Raw genomic sequence first — 12,420 nt, 5'->3', positions numbered from 1 at the left:
TAAATGATTTCAATACAGGAATTTATTTACTTTGTTGGCACCGACTTCAAAAGGTGATTAAAAAATCGTAAATTGGATATGGATGTAACTGATTATTTTTTTCTTTTTAGTTCATTTTTGAAGGCGGTTTTTTTTTATTTATAAAAATTTATTTAATGCTTTTCAGTGTTGTTTTGTTATTTATAATTACAATTGGTAGTGTTTGTCATTCACTTTATTATACTCAGTACATTTTGGCTTTCGACTCTAAACATAACTCAACGCCGTTTCAATACGATGTGGACTGCAACTCAAATTAAGCGTTACCTAAGTTACAATAGCCTAATGTTAACTGCTCATCGCCAATTAGACAATACCATTTTTCCCGATGCAATGCCGTTAATCATTGAGGAATTCTCCTGGTAGTCCACCATCAGCTAGACTTCATCATAGGCATGTTTACTAACATCAATTGCTTGGCGACTATCTTAAAGAAATAGAACTAAACCCGTAAAATAGTTACTTACTAATAGGTTCTGATTACCAGTTGTGGTCTTCATCATCAGTTCCACTTCATCAAATGTCACTTTTTGTGAGCATATGGCCAAGGCACTTTGAATAAAATTGAAATCACTATAGGTGTGCCTATAAAATTTGAGGAGTTCCCTCGATTTCTCCAGGATCCCATCATCAGATCCTGATCTCCTGACAATGGGACCACCTGTAAAACATGCCCTTTCAAACAAAAAAAGAATTGTCAAAATCGGCCCAGCCATCTTCGAGTAATTCGGTAACATACATAAAAAATAAAAAAAAAAAAAAAAAAAAAAGGCCCCGACGAATTGAGAACCTCCTCCTTTTTTTGAAGTCGGTTAAAAATAAAATGGGAATCTTACGACTAAATAAACGGTAAGATATAATATTATACACACAAAAAACAAAGTCATCAATTTAAGAGACGAATAACAGATGTATTTATATCAATAATTTTCTTAAATGAAATAAACGAAAAGTTTTAGTAACCTAATGTACTAAATATTTAAGCGAAATGTATGAACGTTTTTAGTATATAAACACTGCTTAGAGTTGAGTCCTATTCCTTGTGAGAGCCTTTACAGTCCTCTGCCCTCCGCATCACCAATTTTCTCTCTAAAAAATGCAGTCTGACCACTGGTCATTAGATATATTATCCAATAGCAGGTGTAGACTGTAGAGAAAATAGCAGGCGTAGAGAAAATTAGTAATGTTGATGTGCCTTACAATCCTCGATCATGACCTCTAGACACAACAAATATTGGGAAATAAGACATAAAGATAAAAGATGCATTGTTCATGGAATTATTGGAGGTAAATATTTCTGAAATGAAATTTATTCTATTCGGATAATGGCATAAATTGAACATTATGTAGAGGAGATACATACACAATGAGACTAAAATTAATTTTCATATTGAATAACAAAGTACTCGCATGGATTCGCAACCAAGTAAATATACTCAATTTTTATATACCTATTAGTAGTTACTTCTTATGTATTATTAAAATGTTATGTATTATTTAAAACAACAACAGATTAAAAAAAGATGCCATTTATTCCGCGGGTGTCAGTGGAACTAAGAAACGGTTTTAGAGTTTGGCAAATGCGCAAATGTATAAAAAATATACATTTTTTAATTAGGTTAATCACCTAATGGCTAAAATACAACGGATCGAGTATCATAAATACGTCCGCGGTAGAGATGTCTGGCGCCTCGACTTCATTGTTAAAGTCACCAGCTCATATTTTATGTTGGACTCCTAAAAAAAATATTTAAAAAAAATGTTATTACCACCGCCTTTTTACATCTATAATACCGGAGGGTTTTCCAAGGGCATTGCCGGCCTTCAAAGCAGATCTCAGAGAGTGCTTGTGCGAGGCAAAAACTATTAATTAAAGTACAAGGGAGTATTTTAGATATAATAAATAAATATTGGACAACATCACATACATTACCCCGATCCCAATGTATCTACATAAGTAGCTAAAGCACAAACACCCAAACCCAAGACAACATATAAAACCGGGACCTCGGAGTGGTGTATCCATAAAAACCGGTGTACTTACACTAATCGACCACAGAGGTCGTCAGTCAATAACTGCCAATGATTAAAAAATACTATAAGAAGTGTGTTATCTATCTTTTTTTAATCTGAAATAGATATAGAGTTGTAGAAATTTGACAATCAATAATAATATGTAATTCTGCTACTTTGAATAAAAAGTATTTTAAATTTGAAAAGGTACCAACTGAGTAATTAATAAGAGAATTTGCTTTAGATTATGACAAAAATAACAATTTATGGGTGTAATAATTAACTAAGAAATCCCGATGAGTTTCTTTCGCCGATTTATTTTCAGTCAAAGGTTTTGCTACCGTATTTCAATAATTTTATTACGAAATTTAGCTTTGAAGTACGATTTTATTTTATATCGATTTCGACATTCGCCGGGAACACAGGTGACGTTTAATTCTCAAGTGGCCAATTTACCCGTCTGGTTTATTACAAATGTTTTACGTAAAATCTGTAAAAATAGTTATATATAGGTACGATAAAGAATTGAAAAGATTAAAAAAAAATGTTGTAGGCTTCTTGAAATGAAATAAATGCATGAAAGTAAACATACAAATATTACTTCGGTACAAAATTATTTCTTATTCTACCGCACACAGGACTAATTAGTACTTCTCGTGAACAAGACATACGTAGATAATGTCGAAATATCGAGCTCCACCAGATATAAGTAAAAAACATGGTAAATATCCAGTTTTAAATAAATGTAGTACTACTAAGTATTGTTAAGTAACCACAGATACGGAAAATAGTAAGTTGTGTAGGTTGGTGGTTAAAAGAATGGTCAATGTTTGATACAGCGCCATTGACCAGGTGAGTTTACCGCAAACTATAAAAAGACGACACAAAATTAAATACATTAATAATCAGTTAGATTAGTCTAATACAAATTTTCGAACTTCTATTAAAAATGACATGCTTATTTCACTAATCATGTATTATACACTTTACAGGCACTTTAGAGTACTTTTCTGATTGAGAGTTATAGATACAGGGTAAGAGCTTTCTGTTGGCAGCGACGAAATAATGCTGAGAGATCAAGATCACTCCCTTCACCTGGGCAAAATTCTACTAAATGGCCAAAATTCTACTAAATGGCCAAAATTCTATTAAATGGCCAAAACCTGTAAGAAGTCTGCTAATCATTACGTCACAACGATCCTATAGTCTTCTATGATAACGAAATAGATATATATATAGAGGCCCAATAGGCTATTTGACAATACAAAAAATAGATTGTAAATTATTGTAATCAATGTATATTATGAGTTTAAAAATGCTTATTTACTAAGGAAAGTTGAAAATAATACTTAATTATTTCAAAAATCCATTAATAGAAATGCAAATTTTCAAAACGTTTGTCACGTGACACAAAACGCTCCTGATTGGCCGGGCTTATGATTAAATCAATTTCTTGTAAACTTTGCTTTTCTACTATATGTACCACAGATTAAAATACAGCAATGTGACGTTACCGACCCCATTGCAGCGCCATATTGTCCAGGTAGCGTTTCTGCGCGCTTTTTAAATATGGAATTTCTAATATGATATTTTTCGGTAAAAATGTACTAGAAATAAAAAACACATCTTTTACTGGGTTCCTTAACTTCTACTAAATAATATAAACTGGATTTTAAGAACCAGTCAAATAGCCTATTAGATAGAGAAGGTTGATGACGATAATGGTTGAGGTTCCCTCATCTCTTCAACCAATTTCACGTTGATATTTGAGGTCCAGCCATACTCGAAATTCAATCAAATTTAACGCCAACTTATTTTGAATACAATCCTTCAGGTTAATCAGGAAGCTGTAACACTCAACGTCTCAAGATTTGACGAGAGTTTAAAAGCTTGAATAATGATTGATATATTTTTTTAAACTGTTATGTAATTATGGTTATTTCATACTAAAGTTAATTGACATCTTCGAGTAGGACTGTTACTAGAACAATTATTCATTCGCGTAAAAATCGCAAAAAATTAAAAAATCTACAACAGCTTTACTATTCATATAATATAAAAGAATGTTTTAAGATTCAAGGATTATTCCGCGAAAATAAATCGGAAATGATTACTTCATAAGTAACTACATAATATGATAATTGAATCCAGTTAATTGCGAATAAGTATACACGGCTTATAAAAACATCTCACTTTCGCACATCTCGTTCCGCACTGTCTAATGTAATAAACTAAGCATTACCCGCAACTATGTCTCCATGCAAATCCGTTGATATGACCCGATAACAGAAGGATGAGAAAAAATATGATCAATGTCCAAACAAACATCGTGATGAACGGCTTTCAGTCCACATCGGTAAACATTGGAACACACACACGCACAAACAGGGCTTACACTAAAAATGCCTGATGACATCATTTTACTGGCACCACCACCACAAAAGACAACGGACGAACAAATACGAGGACAGATATTGATTGATAATCCCGTCCTAGTAACGTGACGCGTGTTACATCTAATGTCACTTGTACATGGTGTATTGGAATACAAATAGTTGTACACTAATATATCTACCTATCTTTTTATTATTTTGTATCTGTGTTGTTGAAAACAATTATTACAATGTACTTTCTTTCATCCTATATTGATATACTATATAGTGTGGATTCGATCCTCAAAATGTAGTGTTTTTTTTAATAAGTGGGTGGGTGAATCGAATCAATCCATAACAAACTTCTTATGCATTTCATAATATTCGTGGTGTATGAGGGTATTTTGCGATTTGCTCTAGCGTGGCAGATGAAATAGAATATTCCTTGTTCTGAAGTGTAACACTATACATATATACCTAATATAAGTCTTATATAGGAAGGTGCGTTCAGGGCGGCTAAACGAAATATCTTCCAGATGACCACCATGAAAGTTAGGTTTAAAGTGTTTTTCAACCGACTTCAAAAAGAAGGAGGTTATCAATTCGTCTGTATTTTTCTTTTTTTGTTTTTTTTTGTTTTTTTTTTATGTTTGTTACCTCATAACTTTTCACTGGGTGGACCGATTTTGATAATTTTTTTTGTTTGAAAGGTAGTGCTTCCCATGGGGTCCCATTTTTTTTAAATTTTATTCCGATGATGGTATCCGTATGAAAACGACATAAGTCTTAAATTTGCATTATGTGTATGCGCGACAAATAGGTGAATAACTGAAAATCACGTTAACCAATTTTGATAATTCTTTTTTTATTATAAAATATATACTTAAAGGATTATTTGGTGAAAGTTTGGTAAGGTTTTGAGCACAGGATCCATGGCAAAGTAACGGAACGGAAGGGAACGGAACAATTCTGAGGAGCACGTTAGCGATACTCGGTCGAATTTTTATTTTTATGTTATTTGGATATTTAAGTCACCTTCCGTAATGTGGTAATGTTAATGTAATTATCATAGTCGAATATTATAATCAACTAGCTACCCAGCCCGGCTTCGCACGGGTGCAATACTGATACTAAATATACTACAGAATTTGTTTATTTACGGCATCACATCGCAAACTTCTAAAATTATCAGTGTTTCTTTACTATATTGGTCATGTATTATATATACTAACCTTCCTCTGGAATCACACTATCTATTAAAAAAAACCGCATCAAAATCCGTTGCGTAGATTTAAAGATATAGGGACAGAGAAACCGACTTTGTTTTATACTATGTAGTGATGGAACTCCTAAACGGCTCACAGTTAGGGTGCGATATGGGGCAGAATTTCTTACTATCTTTAATCAAATTTTGTGTATGTGATGTAATGTAATATGATGTACGACATATATTAGCTCTTTTTCAAAGTTTTTTTGCTGAGGTCGATTACAGCTCTTTCGAGGGATCCTTGTCGTTTATGACGCATGACGTATTAAAGTCGCATTTTCGAAAGTCTATTTTTGCTTTATTCGCAAGTTTCCCTTAAATTGTCCTCGAAGTAAATTATGACTCATATAAACGGAACGCTTAATCTATCCATATTAAGAAAAAATAGTTAGTCAAATTCACAAGCTTCACTTAAAATCAAAAAAATATTTGTTAAAATTTTTATTTATTTTGTTATCAGACCAAGTTGTTATCAGAGCAATCTTTTTTATCAGAGCAAGTTGGGGCATCTATGAATCTATAAATATCTAGCACGGTAAAATAGTAAATAGTAAAGTAGCAACCTGTAAATTACCCACTGCTGGGCTAAAGCCTCTTCTCCCATTAAGAAGAGGGTTTCAATAAAATCGATGGGAATTTTTTTACACTTTACTATTAGTATTTTCAGCTTTTCAAAACATTGAATTATACTTTTTTGTCATATAATTGAATAATAATAATAAACGCTTGAATAAATCTCCAATAAGCATCATTCCTACTACAACGATCTTTAGAGATTTTTGATAGATTTATAGTTTCATTTTTACTTTACGCAATTTATTAAATCATTTCATACTAACAATACATAAAATACAAATATAATGCATACGAATATTCATAAAATTTTTATTTTCATGAAATTTTTTATTATTGTTTTAGACAATTTGGAATAAAAGTTTGTCCGTCAGTCCAATCTTTAAAGTTAAACATAACTTTAAAGTTACGGCTTCGAAAATAGAAAATTTTAAAGACACCACCCCTTATATGCTACAATTAATTTAGTTAATTAGGCGAACACGAGTTGGCTCGTCCTTGAGGCCATAAAGGTATACAAATATGACACATGATACTTAACTAGAAGGATTTGTAAATAGTATTTGTAACACCGTCTGTAAGACGATTATCATTAAGGCAAAGTGTTTTCTCAATATTAGTGGCATACCAAGTTAGCACGTAATATAAGAAAAGGGTGGAGCAGTGCAACTCTATGATTCACTTCTTATACAACAAGAACAACAGCCTGTAAATTCCCACTGCTTGGCTAAAGGCCTTTGAGGAGAAGGTTTGGAACATATTCCAACACGCTGTTCCAATGCAACCCGCATGGAATGCACATGTGGCAGAATTTCTATGAAATTTGTCACATGCAGGTTTCCTCACGATGTTTTCCTTCACCGCTGAGCACGAGATGAATTATAAAGACAAATTAAGCACATGAAACAGCGGTGCCTGCCTGGGTTTGAACCCGCAATCATCGGTTAAGATGCACGCGTTCTAACCACTGGGCCATCTCGACTCACTTCGTATGCCATTCGTTAAATGCTGATAACCGACTTACAGCGATAAGGCAATCTTCCAATCTAGTATATATGCTATATATTGTTACAAGAGTAACAAATACGGTGTTATGATAATTGATTCTATATCATAATTTATATCACATAACTATTGCATATTATGAATTTAGCAGAGGCTATTGAATTTACTTTATTATACACAATTATTATTGTAATTAATTAATCAATAATTTGTACAACTGTAATTAATATTATTTTATATGGCATAGCATTTAATACTGGCATGTAACACTATTTCTTGTTTTAAATATGATTGAGCTGTCATTATAAAACAATTAGACGATAGCGGGGCATTCTAACAAAATATAGAGAGATTGGAGCATCATTGTAAAACGATAATATTATTTTGGCCATCCCGAACTACTGAAATAACAATATGTTTAAATTTTATTCGTATAATTATGTCGCATATGACATTCTAACATTTTACAATTGTGTCCTGCGTTTTTCTTTACTTTTTTATCACTTTTGTTTTTACTTAATATTTTTTTTACGCTTTCGCTCATAAGTAAGATTCACTTGTATTTAACATGTCAATTTTAAAGTTAGACGTGAAGTCGCAACCATATTCACATACTGTTAAATATTGAATTAAATGTTGAAAAAGAGTAACTACTGAGTTTGTTGTCGATTCTTCTCGGTAGAATCTACTTTCCGAACCGGTGGTAGCTTCACTTAATCGTTAAATGACGATTCAAAAGTGCTTGTAAAAGCCCACTCGAATAAAGTTTATTTTGATTTTGATACTCAAAAGGATAATAGATATACAAATAGTAGACACTACAGTACTCCTCCCAGGTCCAACGAGGCCTCCTATGACAATATATCATGCCTTTTTGAACCCAGGAAGAACGAATGTAAACAGTGTTATGGTCCAACACCCAAATCCAATATAATAAGACCGATAAGATAGTCTGATTAATGTGTGTACTTACAATATAAAGAAAAAACGCTTCTATTGTTGTTATGTATTACAATTAATAAATAACAACAAAATCTCAATCAAAATATACTTTATTCGAGTAGACTTTTACGAGCACTTATGCATTTTTTTTTATTTATTTATTTCACACACAAGTTTTGTTTACATTATTTAACGTCAGTCCTAAATTCCAAACTAGCTTTCAAATTATGTTAAAAGTGAATATTTAAAATAACAACTCAAACAGTCAACTAATAGTCAGCTAATCACTAAATAAATATAAAAATCTAGCAATTAAGTTTATATTGAGCCCGAAGGTATAAATAATCGTGAAAATTTCATGATAAAAAACATTAAAATCAAAATTACAAAATCAATTTCTGGATCAGTTAACCAAACTGATCCAGAAAGTTGATTTAAAAACGAAAAAACTCGAAACTCGAAAAGTTACGAGATTTTGGTGAAACAAAAAAAGAATTATTGCAACAGCACAAAAATATAGTTATCAAATATTCCGAATCGCTTCGCAGTTGCAGAGCTGGAGATACTTCAATATGAACATAAGTAGCTAAGCATTATGTTTCACTTGCCTAAGTTGTATTCAATATTGAGTCAAAAAATAAACTACATGATGGTGGAACACTCAAAATAGTATGTATTTATGGATCATCATCATCATCAACAGCCTTTTTTCGTCCATTGCTGGACATAGGCCTCTCCAATAGCACGCCACTGTGATCGACATTCGGCTATTCGCATTCAGCTCCTGCCAGCCGCCTTTCGTAAATCGTCACTCCACCGTGCTCGAGGATGTCCTACACTACGTTTGCCGACACGCGGTCTCCATTCCAGAACATGTATTTATGGATCATCTATTATCAATTTAAACCTACGATAGTTACAGGGTCTTGTCTACGATGTTGACATTGGCATTTTGTTTTATTTCATTTCTTTATAATAAGTGGACTAGCAAATGGCCCACCTAATTCGTAAGAGTCATCACCGCTCCTTGCCCATAGACATTGGCTCTGAAAAAAGTAAGTATTCCTCACTTCACCAATGAGCCATCGACTTTAGGAACTAAGAAGCTCTGGCTTGTGTCTACAGTTACACTAGCTTACTAGCCCTCGGAACCAAAATACAATAATACTAAGTATTGCAGTTTAGTTCACTCAAATAATTTATAATAATTTGTATAAGGAAAACCCGCTCAAAACAGCGGAAAAAAAGTCCAATAAAATAACTATTAAATGTAGTATTCTTAGTAAATAGGACATAAACATGACCAGTGATGCTGTAAAAACGTATAAGTGTCAAAAGTTTCCCTCTGATCATAAAAAATAAACAAAATACGAGATAACTAAGGCCGTAAACCTCTCAAAGATCGTGTCGGAATATTTTATGAACGCGATAAGCTCGTAAGAACGTATTTTATTGCTGGGAAATTGAAAAGAAATTTGAAAGGCAAAAACATTACTATTATTAATACGCCTCTATATGTTCGAACGCATCAATGGACTATCATCAAGCTATCGTGTGGTTTTATTTTATCGTGTGCAGGAAAAGTTATCATTATAAGTGAGCCTCGTACTAATGAAGTGCGCTACTTGGGTCCCCAACGCTTTTCACTACTGGGTTGGTGGTAGTGGTATGGAATCCTCTCGCTACCGAGGGTGATAAATGCCAAGCTCGGAAACGAAAGGTAATTAATTATCTGTGTGATGAGAGCGCGTGTCTCGAGTGATTGCTCCGCCACATAATGCGTCCTACAATCGTAACACTAAAAAAATCTTCAAGAAAACTGGTGAAAAACCTCATCGAAACTTTTTTTATTTCAAATAGAACAATTATTATACAACATGCTACCTTTTCCTTCAGATTACGCTGACTCACTCACCTTTCAAACTGGAACATGGCTATATTAACATTTGTCGATAGAGTCAGTAATCAGTATGTATTAACCAAAAACACAACAACCGGAAAATATACAATTTATATCCTGGTGGACTAGCTATAGCACATATAAATATGTAACAGTATTACTTCATCTGTCAAAAAATATCGAATATTACCAATATTGTAATCTATACTAATTCATACTAATATTTTAGTGCGACGGTAACTCGATCAGTATGTCTGTTGCTCTTTAACGACCATACAACTGATCATAAAATAGAACGCGACGGATATATAAAAAAAGAATCAACTTTTTTTAAAATGAACATGACAAAGATACGTTTTTAAATTTCTAAACTCATAAATGAAAATGGTTGAACTATTAATATTGTGAAACATAAATAGTGATGGCATTAGCTTAATATATAACATATTGAAGCTATATATATAGCTTCAAACGAATAAAACTAATCGTAATCTGTTGCGATGTGATGAAATTTTTACTATAATAGTTACTAAACGTGACACATTTACACAAAATAATTTGTGCGTTTCCTTCGTAAATGTTTTTAATAATATTTAATTTAATAATATATGAATAAATTTGTTTCATCAGCAGTCAAAGTGCAGATAGCGAGAGACTGACGACGAGAGTGACAAATTTGTCACTAGTGCGCGCATTGCTATGTATTATACGTAAAGACGCTGACAGTTTCGTCACGGGCTTATTCACCGGTCGGCGTACACAAATGTCACCCAATTGTCACGTCGTAACGTACGCGCAACTCCATACATAATCGACATGGACTTGACAAGAGTGATGAAACAGTCACCGTGACAAAAATCACCAGTACGCACTAGTTGTAATGCTTCAAGATTGTTGATAAAATACATACATGTAGGTACTATTGTAAAAACAAAAAGTTATCTTTGGTCTTGCTATTATCTACATCGAATTATTTATGTTTACTTGCACCTGTAGTTATACTGGCATGCGTTTTGATATATTTTTATATTAACATCCTGTTAATATGTCCGTCTGTTGGGCTATGGCTATAAGAAATATGGCCTTTAAGAAAAAGTTTAAAAAATTAAATACACAGCTCCCTCACGATACTTTCTTTCACTGCCGAGGATGAAATAAATTATAAACATTAATTAAGCACATAATTTCAGTGCGGGCCTGGGTTTGAACCGAGGCAACCAATTCATCTCGTGCTCGGCGGTGAAGGAAAACATCGTGAGGAAACCTGTATGTGTCTAATTTCATAGGAATTCTGCCACGTGTGTATTCCACCAACCCACATTGGAACAGCGTGGAATATGTTCCAAAATTTCTTCTCAAAGGGAAATGAGGCCTTAGGCCAGTAGTGGGAAATTTAATGCTGTTGTTATAATCTATCTGGAACCATTGCATAAACATAATAAAATACGACATCCTTATAATTCCTTCCTTATTTTAACTCTTCTTCATTTGTTTTTTGTTGTTTAAATCTTCGACCAATCCGTGAAGTAAAACATGATATTGTGTGGAACAATATTTTATTTTACAAATTCGAATTTGTTGAAAGAATTCACTTGGCGGAAAGGAGGCGGAAATTAAATTGAGTTCGGAGATTCGTGGATATGTACAGCGGGTTGTCGGTCCGCGCAGATAGCGGCCTTGATGTGAAACTCGATGTTATATTATTTAATTAAAAAAAAAAAAACTTTAAAATACATTTAATTAAAATATTATAATAATAATGGATGGATATCGTGGTTTGGGTATATTATGCGCAGGAATAAGGAACATTTTGTATAGATCTTGAGCATGAACTTGTATGGATATAGAGGAAGGGGACGACCAATAAAACGATGGATGAATTGTGTAAATGATGATGTTGCTGGAAAGAATGTTACTTGTAAGATGATATTAGATAGGGAAGTATGGAATAGAGTAAATTAGGATAATGGCAGGAGGAAGAGGATGATGATTGGGTAAAATATTATTATAAGTCTCATATTATTTCCTTGTCCTATTTACATTTGAAACATTTTTTCCTTCGAGTGGCAGTGCAAAAACCTCCACTAAAAGTATAATATTATGATTACCATTCCATGCGGTTATGATTTGTACAGTTACTATTGAATAGTATACAATTGAGGCATAATGATAAATAAAGATATGTGAGATATATATTACTTAGTAAAAGACAGCCGGTTGATTGAATTTATTGATCTTTTTTGAAGATTCGAACAAGATTCCAGACACACTACTTGGTTTTCATATTTTTAAATTGTGTGTATAATAAA

Source organism: Vanessa cardui, chromosome 2, assembly GCF_905220365.1.
Source record: "Vanessa cardui chromosome 2, ilVanCard2.1, whole genome shotgun sequence".
Lineage (NCBI taxonomy): Eukaryota > Metazoa > Arthropoda > Insecta > Lepidoptera > Nymphalidae > Vanessa > Vanessa cardui.
The sequence above is the reverse complement of the archived record's forward strand: the minus strand, read 5'-3'. Positions refer to the sequence as shown.